The 20,485-nt window shown below is 47.9% G+C and overlaps 1 protein-coding gene across 3 annotated transcripts in view; it reads left to right on the top strand.

Annotated features, from left to right (window-relative positions):
- wasf1 (WASP family member 1) overlaps window positions 1-20,485 on the top strand; it is a 303,562-nt gene that overhangs the window by 55,548 nt on the left and 227,529 nt on the right. The window contains exon 1 of one of the 3 annotated variants that reach the window (XM_060914065.1): window positions 19,501-19,581. The exons of the other annotated variants lie outside the window; for them this stretch is intronic. The gene's annotated coding sequence lies outside the window, so the exon portion shown is untranslated. Of the gene's footprint in view, window positions 1-19,500; window positions 19,582-20,485 lie in introns of those variants that run through there. 3 annotated transcript variants of the gene reach the window in all.

Raw genomic sequence — 20,485 nt, 5'->3', positions numbered from 1 at the left:
TGTTCTGTCAAGACACTCCTGGATACGCTGAACTGATGGACTCTGTCCGGGAGAGGAGCCGTAAAGCCCACCCACACAGAACACTGATTGGTGTACTTCTCAAGACAGAGCAAGCAGCATGCGCTCTCTCTCTCTCAACCCTTTGATGCAAAACATGGGTCAAAAGTGACCCGGCTGAGTTTTTATCTTCTATATCTTTGCAATAAATTAATTCCATCATTCAGTATTCAAGGTATTCCTCAATTAACTTGTTTTTGATCATCATACATCCTTATTTTATTTTTTCCTTTCCTACTTTTTGAATAAAAACCCTTTTTGTATCACTACCCTTCTAATGCACAACATGGGTCAAAAATGACCTGCATTCATTTTCCAGGTTATTTCATGTATGGCTGAGTGTTTCTATGATATACTTTTGAAATAAATTCATTTTGTCATTTACTTTTCCAAATATGCAGTAAATATCTTGTTTTTGTTTCGCACAAATCATCATTTTTATTTTTCCTTTCTTAAGTTATGAACAAGCACAGCTTTTGTAATTCTACATCAAGTTTACACACATACAGTAGGTCAGAAACGACCCGCATGCATTTACTACAGCGTTTGGTGGGAACTGTGAATTGTGCTTGTGTCAGACATTTCACAGCTCAGCACAGCGCCCTTTGCCCATCTAATACATGTAAGTAATTGTGGCAGTGGGGGCGTGGTCAAGCGCCGGTCTGTGACAGGAGGGCGGAGTCAGGGAAGGTAAGTGGCAGAATCACTACACCTGAGAGCAATTAACCTGTGTTTGTGTGTCTTCCCAGTGACCGCGCCCTATATCAGGTGGGAGAGCGAGAGCGGAAAGAGCTCATCCCTAAACCAGACACCGGTTGTGTGTGTGTGTCTGTGTTAGTCACTGGACATTGTTAGACTGAAAAGTGTGGCAATAAAGCCTAGTTGTAAACCTGATCTCTGTCCTGCCGTCCTCTGTGCTCCACCCACACATAGGGAACATACCACAGTGGTGCCGAAACCCGGGAAAGTGGAGCACCAACCCAGCAGCCCCATGGAATCCTCCCCGTTCGCCGACCTGGTCCACGCCCTCGCCACGGCTCAGCAAAGCCAGCACCAGGCGCTCGTCACACTCCGAAAGAAACAAGAGCGGCGCTTCGAAGCCCTGGTGCTGGCCCAGCAGGAAGATCGTGAGGCGTTCCGGCATCTCCTTGCGTCGGCGGGGTCCACCAGCGCTCCGGCCGCAGGCCCGTCTTCCCTAACTGTCACCAAGATGGGCCCGCAGGACGACCCCGAGGCGTTCCTCACGTTGTTTGAACAGGTCGCCGAAGCCTCGGGGTGGTAGATGGAGCAGCGCACGGCGTGCCTCCTCCCCCTGCTAACGGGAGAGGCACAGCTGACCGCGCTACAGCTCTCCGCCAACCGCCGGTTGGCCTATGCGGACCTCCGCCGGGCCGTCCTCCAGCGCGTGGTGCGCACACCGGAACAACAGCGCCAGCGCTTCCGCGCTGTGCGATTGGAGGAAGTCGGCCGGCCGTTCACATTCAGCCAGCAGCTCCGGGACGCCTGCTGGCGGTGGTTGAGGGCCGACGATCGCGACGCCGAGGGAATCGTTGACCAGGTGGTACTGGAACAGTTCATCGCCCGCTTACCAGCAGGAACCGTGGAGTGGGTCCAGTGCCACCGCCTGGCGTCGCTGGATCAGGCAGTCGAGCTGGCGGAGGATCATCTGGCGGCTGTCCCGGCGGCAGGACAGCAGATGGCATCTTCTCTTCTCTCCTCTTCTCTCTCTCTCTCCCCCTCCTCCTGTGTCCCGTCCTCGCCCCATTCCCCCACCGCGGAGGCGGGGGCCGGCACCACCCCAGCTGGCCCGCCGCACCCGTGGTGCCCTCCCGTTTCTCCCTTCTGTGTCTGTCTCTCCCCCACCTCAGGTGAGTGAGCCCCAGATCACCGGTGCAGAGGGAAAGCCCGGGCCGGTTTGCTGGCGCTGCGGGGAGCCGGGCTACCTTCAACAGCAGTGCACAGCAATGGAAGTGGGCGCGGTGGTTCAGATCCCCAACGCGTCAGAGGCCGCCCTTGATCGGGCCGGAGCGTATCGCATACCGGTGAGTATCCAAGGGGCTACATATCAGGCGTTGGTGGATTCTGGTTGTAATCAGACCTCAATTCGCCAAAGCCTGGTTCAAAACGAGGCATTGGGGGGAGCACAAGGGGTGAAGGTGTTGTGTGTGCACGGGGATGTTCACCGCTACCCTTTGGTGTCGGTCCAGATTATTTTCAGAGGGGAAAAATTTATAGTGAAGGCGGCGGTTAATCCCCGCCTTACCCACTCTTTAATTTTGGGGACTGATTGGCCGGGATTTCGGGGTTTAATGACGCGCCTAGTAGAGAGTGGGTCCTGCCATTTGACAGGGGGAGGTCCCGGTGTCGCTTTGGCGGGAGCAGCTGTCACAGAGCCGTCTACGTCATCTCCTCGTCAGAGTGAGGAGCCGCCGGCTCCTCCTCTCTCTATTGGGGAATCCCTCGCGGATTTCCCATTAGAGCAGTCGCGAGACGAGACTCTGCGGCATGCGTTTGACCGAGTGAGAGTAATCGATGGTCAAACGCTCCAGCCGAATGCCACCCCGTCCTTCCCCTACTTCGCGATTATGAAGGATAGATTATACCAAATGACGCAGGACACTCAAACTAAAGAGCGAGTCACGCAGCTTTTAATTCCGAAGAGCCGCCGGGAATTGGTATTCCAGGCGGCTCACTTTAATCCCATGGCTGGACACTTGGGGCAGGATAAAACACTAGCCCGAATAATGGCCCAATTCTATTGGCCGGGGATTCGCGGCGATGTCCGTAGGTGGTGTACGGCATGCCGCGAATGCCAGTTAGTAAATCCAGCGGCCATTCCAAAAGCGCCTTTGCGCCCTCTACCGTTAATCGAGACCCCGTTTGAGAGAATTGGGATGGATCTCGTCGGGCCATTAGATCAGTCAGCACAAGGGTACCGCTTTATATTAGTTCTGGTGGACTATGCAACGCGATACCCGGAAGCAGTGCCTCTGCACAATATCTCAGCACGCAGTATTGCAGAGGCACTCTTCCGCGTCATCTCCCGAGTTGGAATCCCGAAAGAGATTCTGACTGATCAAGGCACTACGTTTATGTCACGAACACTGCACGAACTGTATGGGTTACTGGGGATTAAGCCGATCCGCACCAGTGTGTATCACCCACAAACGGACGGTTTAGTGGAACGGTTCAACCGCACCCTCAAAAATATTATTAAGAAATCCGTATGTGAGGACGCACGTAATTGGGATAAGTGGCTCGAACCCTTGCTGTTCTCAGTGCGAGAGGTCCCCCAAGCTTCCACGGGGTTCTCCCCGTTCGAATTATTATATGGGCGTAAGCCGCGCGGCATCCTGGACATGCTGCGCTAAAATTGGGAGGAGGGACCTTCACAAAGTAAGAATGAAATTCAGTACGTTATGTACCTGCGCGCAAAACTCCACACGCTCACCCACCTAACTCAGGAGAATTTGCGGCAGGCCCAGGAACGGCAAGCCTGCCTGTACAACAAGGGTACGCGCCTTAGAGAGTTCACACCGGGAGATAAGGTACTCGTACTGTTGCCCACGTCGAGCTCCAAATTGATCGCCAAGTGGCAAGGACCCTTTGAGGACACACGGCGAGTCGGGGACGTCGACTATGAGGTGAGGCGAACGGACGGGGTGGGGCGCTACAAATTTACCACCTCAATCTGCTTAAACTCTGGAACGAGGAGGTCCCCATGGCGTTGGTGTCGGTGGTTCCGGAGAAGGCGGAGCTGGGGCCGAAGGTTCAAAAAGGGACATTGGCATCACGTACCTCTCCGGTCCCCTGTGGAGACCACCTCTCCCTGACCCAACTCACGGAGGTCGCCCAGTTGCAGACCGAGTTTTCGGATGTGTTCTCGCCCCTGCCCGGTCTCACTAACCTCATAGAGCACCACATAGAGACGCCCCTGGGGGTGGTAGTGCGTAGCCGCCCTTACAGGCTACCCGAACACAAAAAAAAGGTGGTTCGGGAAGGAAGAACTTCAGACCATGCTCGAAATGGGCATCGTCAAGGAGTCCCACAGTGACTGGAGCAGCCCGGTGGTCTTGATATCCAAGGCCTACGGGTCGGTCCGGTTCTGTGTGGACTATAGAAAAGTCAACGCGATGTCTAAATTCAACGCGTACCCAATGCCTTGTATTGATGAGTTGCTCGATCGACTCGGCACTGCTCGCTTTTATTCGACGCTGGATTTGACGAAGGGATATTGGCAGATCCCTTGACTCCACTATCCCGTGAAAAAACGGCCTTTTCCACACCGTTTGGTTTACACCAATTCGTCACCCTTCCGTTTGGGCTGTTTGGGGCGCCCGCTACGTTTCAGCGGCTGATGGACAGAGTCCTCCGCCCTCACGCCACTTATGCGGCCGCGTATTTAGATGACATCATCATCTATAGTAATGACTGGCAGCGGCACCTCGAACATCTGAGGGCCGTCCTTAGGTCGCTGAGGCGAGCGGGGCTCACAGCCAACCCAAAGAAGTGTGCGATTGGGCAGGTGGAAGTACGGTATCTGGGCTTCCACTTGGGCAACGGGCAGGTGTGTCCCCAAATTAATAAGACGGCAGCAATTGCGGCCTGCCTGAGGCCCAAGACCAAAAAGGGGGTGAGACAGTTCCTGGGGCTGGCTGGCTATTATCGTAGGTTTATACCTAATTATTCAGACGTCACCAGCCCGCTGACTCATCTCACTAAAAAGGGGGCTCCAGATCCGGTCCAGTGGACGGAGCAATGCCAGCGGGCTTTCTCAGAGGTAAAGGCTGCACTGTGTGGGGGGCCACTTCTACACTCCCCTGACTTTTCTCTCCCCTTTATGTTGCAGACCGATGCGTCAGACCAGGCTTTTAGGCAGGATTTTTTTTTTAGGGAGTCTAACTTTTTTGCAGGTGTCACTGTATGTGGCGAGGTGTAGCGGCGCGTTGAGCGCCGCTGGCACGAGTGTTTTAGGGGGTTCCGGGGGTACAACAGATTGGTAATACAATATCAACTTTGGGAACACCAAAACAAAATACACTGCAAACTGCGTATATTTTTAATGAATATTATTATTAAAATGGGTATATTTCTGGGATTTTTTGAGCTGGAGTTGCATATTAAGCATGACAAATTAGCTATAAAGCTTTCTGATCGCAGAATACTACATAAATAAAGCTTGTTGTAGCTGTGTTTGTCTCAGTCAGTAGTGCACCTATTGCAATTGCATTACATGTGACAACCAACCCCGAACACAGTGTGACAACCAACCCCGGCTGACCAGTTTTGCTTTCAAAGCCGCTAGCGTCCAAAGATTTAGTATAACCTACTATTTAGTATAGCCTACTAGAAATACTACCCGCCGGCTCGACTACCACACTCTCCACTACGTAGCCTGTAATGTTGGGAAAATCTGCATGAAAATGTGTTATTTACTGTTAAAAGGATTTATTCGGGATAAATAATATGTCAGGTAAGGCCGGTTTTCTATAGACTACATTCCACATTTAGCTGCGGCAATATAGTCTACGGCTATATTGTCTGGATATTTATGCCAGTGTCTCCTAGGCATACATCTTTTCCCCCTCTGCTCTGGGAACGCATATTACAAGTGCTTTGTACACCAAATTTATTTAATAACCCATTTATTTATAACGAGGGCTCTCACAACTTTGAAATTAGTGCAGCCATAGAAACGCGTGTTTCTGTAGCTCTGCGGCGGGTGCCTATATTTTGTACTCTGGGCTCGTGCTGTTGCTATGGTAACCCTGGGCGTCTTCGGGAAAGACAGCTGTCAAAGCGAGACTTCTGAAATTTCCGAAATGGCGGTGTCAACAAAGCTTGTAGATCCTCGGAAAGCTCAGACTCGGCGATTTTTTAACATATTCAGCTAAGTTACCGGACATAACACGGGCGGAAATATTAGGGCGTCTTTAGGGCGTCGTACTAAAAAGTAGGGCGTCCAATTTCTTGTTTTTTTCAGTACAGGGCGTCGAAAAGACGCCCAGACGCCCCTCTATCTAAAAGCCTGCGTCAGACAGAGGGCTGGGGGCGGTTTTGTCCCAGGAGGTGGAGGGGGAGGACCGCCCTGTTCTGTATATCAGCAGGAAGCTGTCGGTGCGTGAGGGGCACTACAGCACCATAGAGAAAGAGTGTTTGGCCATCAAGTGGGCGGTTCTCGCCCTCCGGTACTACCTGCTGGGGCACCCTTTCACCCTCTGTTCGGACCACACGCCCCTCCAGTGGCTCTACCGCATGAAAGATGCCAACGCGCGGATCACCCGTTGGTATCTGGCGCTCCAACCCTTTCATTTCAAGGTGGTCCACAGGCCGGGGGCGCAGATGGTCGTGGCGGACTTCCTCTCCCGTCAAGGGGGAGTTGGCTGCAGGCCGGACAGCCGCCCGGCCTGAGTCGGGCGTTGGGGGTATGTGGCAGCGGGGGCGTGGTCAAGCGCCGGTCTGTGACAGGAGGGCGGAGTCAGGGAAGGTAAGTGGCAGAATCACTACACCTGAGAGCAATTAACCTGTGTTTGTGTGTCTTCCCAGTGACCGCGCCCTATATGAGGAGGGAGAGCGAGAGCGGAAAGAGCTCATCCCTAAACCAGACGCCGGTTGTGTGTGTGTGTCTGTGTTAGTCACTGGACATTGTTAGACTGAAAAGTGTGGCAATAAAGCCTAGTTGTAAACCTGATCTCTGTCCTGCCGTCCTCTGTGCTCCACCCACACATAGGGAACATACCACAGTAATGTTTTTCAATTCTTCTAACATTACCTTAGAAAAAAATTGATTATGTTTAGGTTACCTTGAGAGTGAGTAGATTACTTGTCAGAATGTTACAAGTAATTACTATTAGCTACCTAGCTGTTGACATATTCTACTTTAGTTAGCTAATTTTATTGTAGTTGCCTAATAAGTTAGCTAATTATTAAGTTGCCTCAGGCGACCGGACCACCGCTAATTTCAAGCCCTGAGATATATATATATATATATATATATATATATATATATATATATATATATATAGAGAGAGAGAGAGAGAGAGAGAGGTATTAAATTTTGAATATCAGAATCAAAAGGGCCCTGTGATGACCTGGTGACTTGTCTAGGGTGTACCCCGCCTTTCGCCCGTAGTCAGCTGGGATAGGCTCCATCTTGCCTGCGACCCTGTAGAACAGGATAAAGCGGCTAGAGATAATGAGATGAGATGAGAATCAAAAAGGGATAATAATCCCAACTAGACAAATCAATAATAAGAATTGATTCTCATTTGTTCAGTCGTTCTTAAAATTCAACTTGTTCCGGGATTTCGGACAATCGATTGCTGTACCACTGACAATGCTATAATACTTTACCAGGCATTTTCAAAGCTGACACGATTACAGCTATAGCCTTGTTCCTCTTTTCCCGTTTGCTGTAATCAGGTGAACTAATGTCATAAAGACAGGTGGACACTTCCCAAAGTGAGACAAGTTGTGCTTCCCGGTCTGCAGTCCACGTGTGATCAATCCTGTCACTCCAATTGGCTGTTTAAAATTATCGTAACCAATGAGATCATAGTAACAACGCACACATTACCGATTGTGTTGCGTATGAGGAGATCGTGTCTGAAAATATCAAGACCAGTTTGAGCTGAACCAAGCAACCGAGAACCGATGAAATTGGCTACGAGGTGCCCCCGCGCACATTTATGATTCGCAAGCGATTTAATCGGCCCGACAAAATCGTAAGCGAATCGGGAAGGTGTGCGGTGGGCTTTAGGGAGCCGCTATCAGTATGCGGGAGACTCCTGGAACTTCCGGGAGAGTTGGCAATATTTCAACTTGTCCAGTCGGACAAGCAGATGTGGATTTGATTTGTCCGAACTGAATATTTAGTTGCCCCGTCCAGTCAGACTACCACTAATATCGAGCCCTGATTATTTTTTTATTGGCCATCCGGTCCAATCCTTTTGAAATACAGACAGACAAATGCGAAAATTCCCAGTCAATGTCTGCTGGTCCAGCCTTATTTCCCACACTGCTTTGATGTGTCTCTTGAAGCTGGTCATCTGTCTACAAGCTTTGTGTTGAGATTCCTGTTGCAACATACTGCATGTTTGAGGACGAAGGAAAGGTTCACGCTGACAAACTGGTGTTTATAAGTGACTCAGTATTCTCAGTTTTATGGAATAGAGTGCAGCTCTCTCATGGACAGACTTGATGGATATATCCATGGATGGATGGACAGACAGATGGGTAGGCAGAAAGTTGGACAGACAGAAAAATATCAATAAATATAGTGGACAGATAGATGAATGGATGGATATATCAATAGACAGCTGAATGGATGAATAGATGCTTATATACACTCATCGTCCACTTTATTAGGACCTGTACACCTGCTTCAGTTCATGTTCACATCAAATATCAGGATGGGGAAAAATGTGACCTCCATGATTGTGATCATGGCATGGTTGTTGGTGCCAGATGGGCTGGTTTGAGTCTCATCTCATCTCATTATCTCTAGCTGCTTTATCCTTCTACAGGGTCGCAGGCAAGCTGGAGCCTATCCCAGCTGACTACGGGCGAAAGGCGGGGTACACCCTGGACAAGTCGCCAGGTCATCGCAGGGCTGACACATAGACACAGACAACCATTCACACTCACATTCACACCTACGGTCAATTTAGAGTCACCAGTTAACCTAACCTGCATGTCTTTGGACTGTGGGGGAAACCGGAGCACCCGGAGGAAACCCACGCGGACACGGGGAGAACATGCAAACTCCACACAGAAAGGCCCTCGCCAGCCCCGGGGCTCGAACCCAGGACCTTCTTGCTGTGAGGCGACAGCGCTAACCACTACACCACCGTGCCGCCCCGGGCTGGTTTGAGTATTTCAGAAATTGATGCTCTCCTGGGATTTTCATACACACCAGTCTTTAGCGTTTACACAGAAAGGTGAAAAAAACAACAACCTCACCACTCTTTTCAACTATAGTGAAAAGCATCTCAGCACACAATATTGAACCTTGAGGTGAATGGGCTACAACAGCATTGGGTTCCACTCCTGTCAGCCACAAACAAGTATCTGAGGCTATCATGAGCACAGGCTCACTGAAACTGGATAGTTGAAGATTAGGAAAAAAAATCACTTGGAAAAATCATTTTTTCTCCCCAAGTCTTCAGCTGTCCAGTTTTGGTGAGTTTGTGCTCATGATAGCCTCAGATTTTTGTTCTTGTTCTGATGCATGGATGGATGGATGGATATCAGTGGGAAGATTTATTAAATTAATAAATCTTCCCACTGATATCCATCCATCCATGTATATTTAAATAATTAAATTAAACAATAATTAAAACGATAAACTATAGTAGACACAGAAGTGTAGAAATAATGTAGAAGTAGAAATATTTGTTTTAACCTTTGATTGTTGGCAGCACGGTGGTGTAGTGGTTAGCACGGTCGCCTCACAGCAAGAAGGTTCCGGGTTCGAACCCTGCGGCTGGCGAGGGTCTTCCTGTGTGGAGTTTGCATGTTCTCCTCGTGTCTGTGGGTGCTCTGGTTTCCCCCACAATCCAAAGACATGCAGTTAGCCTTGGGCTGAGGTGCCCTTGAGCAAGTTACTGAACCCCTGGGTACTCTGGGCTGCCCACTGCTCTGGGTGTGTGTTCACTGCTTCAGATGGGTTAAATGCAGAGGATGAATTTCACTGTGCTTGAAGTGTGCATGTGATGAATAAAGGCTAAGATTGATTGATTGATTGATTGATTGAAAAAATTTAAACATTAGCCATAAGCAGATTTGTTGACTGGTCAATAATTGTGTGAATTAGTTGTGGGGTATCCATCCATTATCTGTAGCCGCTTATCCTGTTCTACAGGGTCACAGGCAAGCTGGAGCCTATCCCAGCTGACTATGGGTGAGAGGCGGGGTACACCCTGGACAAGTCGCCAGGTCATCGCAGGGCTGACACATAGACACAAACACCATTCACACTATGGTCAATTTAGAGCCACCAGTTAGCCTAACCTGCATGCCTTTGAACTGTGGGGGAAACCGGAGCACCATGCCAACTCCACACAGAAAGGCTCTCGTAGGCCGCTTGGGCTTGAACTCAGGACCTTCTTGCTGTGAGGCGACAATGCTAACCACCTCACCACCGTGCCGCCCAGTTGTGGGGTATCTTTATTTTTTTTTTAACTATTATTTAAACTTGTTCTACATGTCAGTATTCTTGGTAGGCTTGGTAGATATAAGTAGGATTTGGATGTTGGAGTGATAGCAAACTATTGGCTTACAAAATGGCCAAACTAAAAAATGTGTCCTCTGTTTCTGTATTGTATAACCCTGCTGACATGCAGGTATTTGCAAAGCTGTTTATTGCACCATTTATTTTTAACCTGACAACAGAACATTTCCAGAGTGTGATCACAGTTACCTTCTCACCAGAGTATTTCCTGATGTTCTGCTCCACTTTGGATGGAGGTGTGTAAAGAAGATGTGAGATATCATCTTAGGCTTTATCTAACATGCCATTCTGATTTACACTTCAGTTTACTTTTTTGCACGACCACTGAGAACATGAGCTTCAGCCAGCCAAGACACAGAGATTTAAGAAGTGTTTTAGGGAATTTTCAATAAGGCTTCTGGAAAGAGCTAGGAATTTGAAGAGTACAGACTAATGTGTTTGCACACTAATGCTACAACTAGCAGTGGCTCATAATCATTCTCATTATTTGCTCTAAAACAAGATCTTGTCCTCCATAGAGTATTTTTAAACTATCTCTGTTTGGCAACCCTGTTATTAACTGTCCTGTCTGCTGTTCCTCCTCTTCCAGTGAAATGTTCATAGAGTGAGCATTTCTGCCCCAATGAGACTCTGTTGTAGTTAGTGCTTGTTCGAGCCCAGCTGCCAACTCCTTTTTGTGTGGAGTTTGCATGTTTTCCCTGTGTCTGCATGAGTTTTCTCTGGGTGCTCCAGTTTCCTCCACAATCCAAAGATATGCAGTTAGGTTAACATGGGGGTGGCCTTGGGCTGAAGTGCCCTTGAGCAAGGCACCTAACCCCCAACTGCTCCCCAGGCACTGTAGCATGGCTGCCCACTGCTCTGGGTATGTGTGTGTGCTCATTGCTCATGTGTGTGTGCATGTGTGTGTGTTCACTGCTTCAGATGGGTTAAATGCAGAGAAGAATTTCACAAGTGTGATAAATAAAGTTGTTCTTGTTGTTGCAGTTCCCATTTTTGACCACTATAGGTGCAATAATACTGTAACTCTATGGGGAAAATCAATAGAATATCAGCTTATGAAGAACATGGCCAAAAGCATGTGCATAAGATCATCCACTCTTCAGGGAAGACTTTCCACTAGATTTTGGAGCGTGGCTGCAGGAATTTGTGCTCATTCAGCCACAAGAGCATTAGTAAGGTCAAGTACTGATGTATCTATCATTTTCATTGTTCATTTGTTCTCTTGAGCAAAACACAAACAATTATTATGTTATCCAGGGTTTCTAATTATACATGGCTAAAGATAAAGGTTCTAAGGTGCAATTGTATCTCAGTGTTTTTCGGTGATCCTCAGATACTGATTGAAATATTGTTAAGATATTGCAATAGGATAAGCAATTAACCCCTAACATTTGTGTGCTTCTCAAGTGATTTTGGATAATGGCATCTGGCAAATGAATAAATGTATGAGATCTCAGGCTAAGAGTACTCAGTACTCTTGTACTTTTCCTGATCTGATTCAAGAAACATTTCTTTCTAGTTTCAATTACGATTGTAACATATGGGCAAGAGAATAGAAGCAGGACGCAAGTGCAAAAACAAAGGCAATCCATGAAATAATTCATAGTCAAAAGATAGGGAAAACAGATTAGGTTCAGGTTTGGATGGTTACAATTTGCAATGTGGACAATCAGTCTAAAAATTTGAGAATGATCTTGAGAAATAAGATAATAAAGTATTTTAATAATAAAGATAAGATTTGCTCTGCTTTGTGAAAATGTCTCTGACCCTGAACCTGATATCATTCTCATTCCTTTTCCAAAAGATCATTGCATATCCATTGTATGTGTTTCAATTAACAAGATGTCATTTAAAATGACCATTATCCATCAGCAGACAATTGAAACAAGTATTGCACATTTGTTGTAATGTGTGCTGTGGATTTTATTGCCCCAGTACCAAGCCTTGCTAATGAGTTTCACTATTTCACTGAGTATTGATTAGAAGAGTGGAGATGCAACTGAATCAGAAAACAATAAGCGATTATCAGTTTTAAATGAAGATAGAAAAAGCTATGGCATGCAGTGTGTGGTGCTGGGTGTGTCTGGGATACACTCTCACACTTGGTCTGAATACCTGAGTGAAGACTGGTTCTACACACAGTGTAGTACTTACGGTATAATACTGCTATTATTGCAGTCAATAAGCCTATATTTTTCCCTGGTTGGTAGAAGTAGCCAATAAACATTGTAGCAGCTAAGTTGGGAGAAAATAGAGAAAAATGCATTAAAAAAAGGAAAAATTCCATCTTGTAATACTGAGCTAGTGTTATTTCATGATCTAAAGACTCAGTAGATAAAAGACACAACTTAGAGCTGCAAAAAATATTACCACACTGTTATGCAATTTGTGATGTATATGGGACGACGGGCTTTCTATTCCCATTACTGTGTGACCTAAGAGTTGGTGTTTGGGTGCTTAGTATTGTGATTTTATTCACATTTTTTAACATTTTTTTAACTATTGACCAACTTGGCAACAAGTTTCTTTTGTAAAAACCAGTGCATAGTTTAAGTTCATTTGAGTCTTGTCGACTCTTAAATACCTATTACAGGGTTATTCGAAATATTAGACATGATAGCCTCTCAACTTTTATTTTGTTTGAGGCTGTGTCATTATTAATACCATCCTGCTCTACCAAAATCTATGGTCATGAGCTGCTCCTGCCACATCAACTATTACACGTAATCTGTTTATGTGGTGCATCAGCCACACAAGTCCCTGTGTCCATGGTTACTATAAAAACAATGTGTTTAGAACAATTAGAACTGTCAGTGCTCCTGTAACAGAAACAAAATCAACACTTTCTGACCAATCACCAGTCAGAATGTTAGGGGAGGTGGAGGTGTGGTGAGATAAGGATCCACAAGCAGAACACAGACAGTAATCCAAAAAAAAAAGATGATCCAATCCAGGGGAAAAAGGGCATGGCAAAAAGGTGAACAAACGGGACAAAAACAAATGGCAAAATAGTCCAGGTAAAAAGAGACAAAAAACTTGACAAAAACACAAGGCAGACAAGGACAAAAATGCTAGAGAAAAAAAAACATAAACAAGAAGAAAACCCAAAGTGCAAAAACCATGAACTCAAAAAATAGCTTGAGCAAAAACCATGAAATGCAATAAAGGCACAGAAACGGCTGGAATAGCAAAACAAGACGTTCTGGCAAAGTCAGGGTCTGAGAATGGGCTTTATATAGGCAGGGGTGAAAACCAGGAAGTGAGTTGAAAGTGAACTGGAATTCCCGTCCCGGATCGGCGCTGGTGTGGGAGATCCATAATCTGTGGAGTGGATGTCCGGGGCAGAGTATGACAGTACTCCCCCTTCAACGAGTGCCTCCAGGCGCTTTAGGAAGAGTATCAGGGTGTTGCCAGTGGAAGTCAGAGATGAGGGTTGGGTCCAAGATGAATGTGGCGGGGACCCAACTTCTCTCCTCGGGACCATAACCTTCCCAGTCGACCAAGTACTGGAGTCCTCTGTCTCGCCGCCGCACCTTCAGCAGCTTTTTGACCATGTAGGCTTCTCCACCATCAATGAGCCTGGGAGGAGGGGGTTTGGAGGGTGGGAGCAAAGAACTGGAAACCAGAGGTTTAAGCTGTGACACGTGGAAAGTGGGGTGAATACATCGCATGGTGAGTGGTAATGCCAGTCTGATGGAACATGGATTTATTACCTTGCTGATGAGGAAAGGTCCTAGGTACCTGGGAGCCAGCTTGTGGGAGATGGTTCTGAGTGGCAGGTGGTGTGTGGAGAGCATGACTCGTTGCCACACCCGGTAGGTGGGTGCCTTAGAGCGGCGTTTGTCGGCCTGCCTCTTGGATGCTAGGGCGAAGTGAATGAGTCTTCTCCGGGCCATTGCCCACGTCCTCCTGCAGCGGCATATGAAGATCTGGGCTGAGGGTATGGCAACCTCCTCCTCTTGGTTGGGGAAGAGTGGTGGTTGGTAACCTAGGGAACACTGGAAGGGTGAGAGACCTGTGGCAGATGAAGGAAGAGTGTTATGAGTGTAGGAGTAAGTACTTACCCCAAGGTAAGTACTTACTCCAAGAACCAGCATCCCTGGACGCCATGCACCTGAGTGCCACTTCCAAATCTTGGTTCTCCTGTTCCGCCTGGCCATTGGTTTGAGGGTGGAACCCTGAGGAGAGACTACAGGAGGCCCCAATGAGTTTGCAGAAGGCCCTCCAGAACTGCACAGTGAACTGAGGACCCCGGTTGGAGACGATGTCAGTGGGGAGTCCATGTAGGCGGAAAATGTGAAGGATGAGTAATTCGGCTGTTTCTTTAGCTGTGGGAAGCTTGGGCAAAGGGATGAAATGGACTTTCTTGGAGAAACTGTCGATAACTGTGGGGATGCATGTGTTGCCACCTGAGTTGGGGAGTCCTGTGACGAAGTCCAGGGCAATGTGAGACCAGGGTTGATGAGGAATCGAGAGGGGTCTTAGCAAGCTGGCAGGGGGTCGATTGGTTGTCTTGTTCCGGGCACATGTGTCGCAGGCTGCCACGAACTCCTGGACGTCTTCCTTGATGGATGGCCACCAGAAGCACTGTTGGATGAGCGCCAAGGTTCGAGCAGCTCCCGGGTGACAAGCCAACTTGGAGCCATGACCCCACTGCAACACCTGGGTTTGCACAGAACAGGGAACAAACAAATGGTTAGGTGGTATGTTGCTTGAGATACCTTCACCGGGGTCCTGCTCCAGGGCCTTCTGCATGAGCGTCTCAACCTCTAGAATGGTGGCTCCCACCAGGCAGCATGGAGGAAGGATAGTCTCGGGTGGTTTGGACTCCTCTTGGTGGGAAGAGGACATCCTGGACAGTGCGTCGGGTTTGCCGTTCTTGGAGCCTGGGCGGTAGGAGAGCATGAAGTTGAACCGGGAGAAGAAGAGAGACCAAACGGGCTTGATGGGAATTGAGACATTTGGCAGACTTGCGGTACTCCAGGTTCTTATGGTTGGTCCAGACAAGGAAGGGGAGATCTGACCCCTCGAGCCAGTGCCTCCACTCCTCCAAGGCTAGCTTGATGACCGACAACTCTGTCGCCGATGTTGTAATTACATTCAGCAGGGGACAGCCTGTGAGAGAAGGAGGATCAGGGGTGGACCTTGTTATTGCTGGCCCTCTGGGAGAGAATGACTCTGACCCCGGACTCGGAAAAATTGACCTCCACGATGAACTGTTTGGTTGGATCAGGTATGGTGAGAATGGGTGCTGTGGTGAACTTGCCCTTGAGCATGGAGAAGGCTTTCTCTGCTTCCTCCCCCCACTTGAACTTGGTCTTAATCGAGGCCAAGGCAGTGAGAGGTCCGGCCACCGTGCTGAAGTTGCGGATGAAGCGCCTGTAGAAATTAGTGAATCCCAGGAAACGCTGGAGCTTTCGTCGCGAGGATGGGATAGGCCAGTCTGCGACTGCCTCAAGCTTGAGGGGGTCCATCTGGATCCTAGCTGGGGAGATGATGAACCCCAGAAATGAGACAGAGCTCCGGTGGAATTTGCTCTTTTCCGCCTTGACAAACAGCTTGGTTTCTAGCAGGTGCTGGAGGACCTGCTGGACGTGGCCCTGATGTTCCTCCAGGGAGCGAGAGAAGATCAGGATGTCATCCAGGTACACGAAAATGAAGATGTTAAGAAAGTCCCATAGGACGTCATTGACGAGTGCCTGGAAGACTGCGGCTGCATTGGTCAGGCCGAAAGGGACCACAAGATACTCGTAGTGGCCAGTGGTGGTGTTAAAGGCCGTCTTCCACTTGTCCCCCTCCCTGATCCTGATGAGATGGTAGGCATTGTGTAAGTCCAACTTGGTGAATATCTTGGTTCCCTGGAGTAGTTCAAAGGCCGTAGACATGAGCAGTAGGGGGTAACGGTTCTTGATGGTGATGGTGTTGAGACCTCGATAGTCAATGCAGGGGTGGAGTGACTTGTCCTTTTCCACAAAGAAAAATCCCGCCCCTGCTGGGGAGGAGGAAGGGTAGATGATCCCAGCTGCCAGAGACTCGGAGATGTACTTCTCCATGGCTTGCCTTTCAACGGGAGAGAGTAGAGTCGCTCTTTGGGTGGTGCCATCCTGGGCAGGAGGTTGATTTCACAGTCATAGGGTCTGTGAGGAGGGAGGGACACTGCTTGGGTCTTGCTGAAAACAAGTCCAGGTATTCCAGAGGCACGTGACAGAGGTCGGGAAACTCACTGGCTGAAGGCTGCGGTGGTTTGGCGGGAGGCAGAGCGGAGTTCAGGCAGGAAGCTAGGCAGGAATGGCTCCAGCCTAGGATGGTATTATCGGCCCAGTTTAGGTGGGGGTTGTGCTGCGTTAACCATAGTAATCCTAGGATTATGGGTACATGGGGGTTGTTCATGACATGGAGTTGGATGGTTTCAGAGTGGTTGCCAGAAATCCTCAGGATGAGCAGGGCAGCAAGGTGGGTGATGGTGGTCAAGCTGGTGCCATTGAGTGTCAGGACTGTGAAAGGGACGTCGAGGGCGAGTAGCGGGATTCCTAGACGCTTGGCAGTGGTGGAGCAGATCAGGTTCCTGTCTGCCCCTGAGTCAACGAGAGCCTGGAGATGGTGATGCTGGTTGTCGTAGATGACGATGACAGGGAGTAACAGTCGATCAGCAGGGGGCTGGTTCCGAGTGTTGCCCACCAGGGCCCCTTGATTCACTGGTGGTCTTGTTCCCTTTAGCGGGCAGGCTTGGCAGATGTGTCCTCGCTGACCGCAATAGAAACAGGCCCCTGTGCTCCGCCGGCGCTGTCGTTCCTCCGCTGACACCCAACCTTGGTCTACCTGCATGGGTTCGACGGACGCAGCGGGGGGTGGAGAGGAGGTGAAGCTGGGGCGGTTCTCTCTCCTCCCTTGCTGGACCCGGGCATTGATGCGGTTGGTGAAGTCCATGAGGCTGGAGAGTTTCAATGGCAGTTCCCGCGATACCAAATTGTCCTTAATGGCGTTAGACAGGCCATGCAGGAACGCGTCGATCTGGGCACTCTCGTTCCAACCACACAATGTCACCAATGTCTGGAACTCGATGGCGTAGTCCAAGGTAGACCGGGACCCCTGCCACAGCTCCATGAGCCCTCTTGCTGCCTCCCGGCCGGACAGAAAGCTTTCGAAAATTCGCCTCATTTCCTCGGAGAAATCCTTGAAACAGGAACAAAAGGGTGCATTGGCGTCCCAGACCGCTGTTCCCCACTCTCTGGCCTTGCTGGTGAGGAGCATGATTGTACAACCCCGATTCCAAAAAAGTTGGGACAAAGTACAAATTATAAATAAAAATAGAATGCAATAATTTACAAATCTCAAAAACTGATATTGTAGTCACAATAGATCATAGACAACATATCAAATGTCGAAAGTGAGACATTTTGAAATTTCATGCCAAATATTGGCTCATTTGAAATTTCATGACAGCAACACATCTCAAAAAAGTTGGGACGGGGCAATAAGAGGCTGGAAAAGTTAAAGGTACAAAAAAGGAACAGCTGGAGGACCAAATTGCAACTCATTAGGTCAACTGGCAATAGGTCATTAACATGACTGGGTATAAAAAGAGCATCTTGGAATGGCAGCGGCTCTCAGAAGTAAAGATGGGAAGAGGATCACCAATCCCCCTAATTCTGTGCCAACAAATAGTGGAGCATTATCAGAAAGGAATTCAACAGTGTAAAATTGCAAAGAGTTTGAACATATCATCATCTACAGTGCATATCATCATCCAAAGATTCAGAGAATCTGGAAGAATCTGTGTGCGTAAGGGTCAAGGCCGGAAAATCATACTGGGTGCCCATGATCTTCGGGCCCTTAGACGGCACTGCATCACATACAGGCATGCTTCTGTATTGGAAATCACAAAATGGGCTCAGGAATATTTCCAGAGAACATTATCTATGAACACAATTCACTGTGCCATCCGCCGTTGCCAGCTAAAACTCTATAGTTCAGATAAGAAGCCGTATCTAAACATGATCCAGAAGCGCAGACGTCTTCTCTGGGCCAAGGCTCATTTAAAAATGGACTGTGGCAAAGTGGAAAACTGTTCTGTGGTCAGACGAATCAAAATTTGAAGTTCTTTATGGAAATCAGGGACGCCGTGTCATTCGGACTAAAGAGGAGAAGGACGACCCAAGTTGTTATCAGCGTTCAGTTCAGAAGCCTGCATCTCTGATGGTATGGGGTTGCATTAGTGCATGTGGCATGGGCAGCTTACACATCTGGAAAGACACCATCAATGCTGAAAGGTATATCCAGGTTCTAGAGCAACATATGCTCCCATCCAGACGATGTCTCTTTCAGGGAAGACCTTGCATTTTCCAACATGACAATGCCAAACCACATACTGCATCAATTACAGCATCATGGCTGCGTAGAAGAAAGGTCCGGGTACTGAACTGGCCAGCCTGCAGTCCAGATCTTTCACCCATAGAAAACATTTGGCGCATCATAAAATGGAAGATATGACAAAAAAGACCCAAGACAGTTGAGCAACTAGAATCCTACATTAGACAAGAATGGGTTAACATTCCTATCCCTAAACTTGAGCAACTTGTCTCCTCAGTCCCCAAACGTTTACAGACTGTTGTAAAGAGAAAAGGGGATGTCTCACAGTGGTAAACATGGCCTTGTCCCAACTTTTTTGAGATGCGTTGTCATGAAATTTAAAATCGCCCAATTGTGACCCCTCACCGAATCCAGGGACACATGTCGGCCGAAACGAATCCGAGATAATCGCAAAAGAAGCATTTTTTTTTCGAAATTTGTGATTTTTGTTTTTTTCCATGTGCAAGTTGAGATCTTGAAGAATACAATCAGTATTTCAGATAATAGATTGTTTTGTTGGAAAAGCATACATTTTTTGTTGCAAATTGTCTCGTTTTTGTCAGGACTGTAGCCTGCTGGGGGGTGTGGGTGAATTACCATATTGGCCATTCACATGATGATTTAAGTCTTTTGTTTTGTTTTTTTTCACGAATCAGCTGTATGATGCGAGTTGAGCGCATGGCTACTTAACCTGCATACAGGCGTGTGATTTCACTATGGAATGAGGAAGCTAAACAGAGCGCAGAGGAGCTGAAACACCGCGAAGCAAACAGACACACGGTATTTACATCGGAGATAACCATTTCTAGCAAAAAAAAAAACGCAACCTTGTTTTCCAGATTGAATGGGATACTTGAATGATCGGATGATACACGGACCGTTCTAGGATTACATTCCATCGGAGGCATTGGTGTGTGCAAGGCGCCGTTTCTCTTTCTGATGGGGTAAGTTTATTAATCTAAGGCTGTGTGGTTATTTTTGCATGTAACGGAGAGTGTTGTGGTTTGGTTAAGCCTAGGTCACAACCGGACGTACGATTTTTGGCGTTTCCCAAATCGCTGCGGTTTTTTTTTTTTTTGTTCATGGAGAAAGACGCGCGTTGGCCGTAAGTTTGTCTTGCAACCTGAAAAAAACGTAAGCGCCCGTAGAGTTTATTTGACATGACAACGAACCTCTGCGGCCAGTCTGCGGCCGGTCTGCGGCTCAAAAATCAGCACATCACACGCGCGCTCTCGTGCGTTTCACGCGTGCCCTCCGTGCGTTTCTTGCGTTTTTTGCATGTAGACCGGCTGGAGGAGCCCGTACTGTACGGCCGGTTGTGACCGAGGCTTTACATGAAACTAGCGTTGTGTTAGTTGTGTCATCACCGTGCTATCTTTCTTTCTTACGGTGTGAGTAATTTTTCAACCACAAAACGTTAAAGTATACTTTAGGACTTATTTTTGTACTTCATAATTGTTTTGGGCATACTTTGCATGGAAGTAAAATTGACGTGGTGATCTTTGTTTACATGAAAGTAGCATTGTGCTAGCTTGTAGGGGGTAGAGCTTTCCTTAATATCATGCAAATGAGCACCATTATGTGCCTGCCCTACACCCAGAGTAACTGAGATGGAAAACTTTGAGGGCGATTTTCTCCCTTTTCTGTTTTAAGAAGTATACACTTTCAAAAGACCACACATTCTTCAAATATTGTCAGATCTCCACATAGAAGGCATCATTGGAAAGCTTAGAAACTGTACTTTCTGAATCTGTCAATAACTCAAAATGCCCCCGGGCAGACATGTGTCCCTGGATTCTGTTTTCTGACACAATTGTTCTCTTTAAATTATACATTTTCTCAGTTTAA

Source organism: Neoarius graeffei, chromosome 2 (assembly GCF_027579695.1).
Source record: "Neoarius graeffei isolate fNeoGra1 chromosome 2, fNeoGra1.pri, whole genome shotgun sequence".
Taxonomy (NCBI): domain Eukaryota; kingdom Metazoa; phylum Chordata; class Actinopteri; order Siluriformes; family Ariidae; genus Neoarius; species Neoarius graeffei.
The sequence above is the reverse complement of the archived record's forward strand: the minus strand, read 5'-3'. Positions and strand labels throughout refer to the sequence as shown.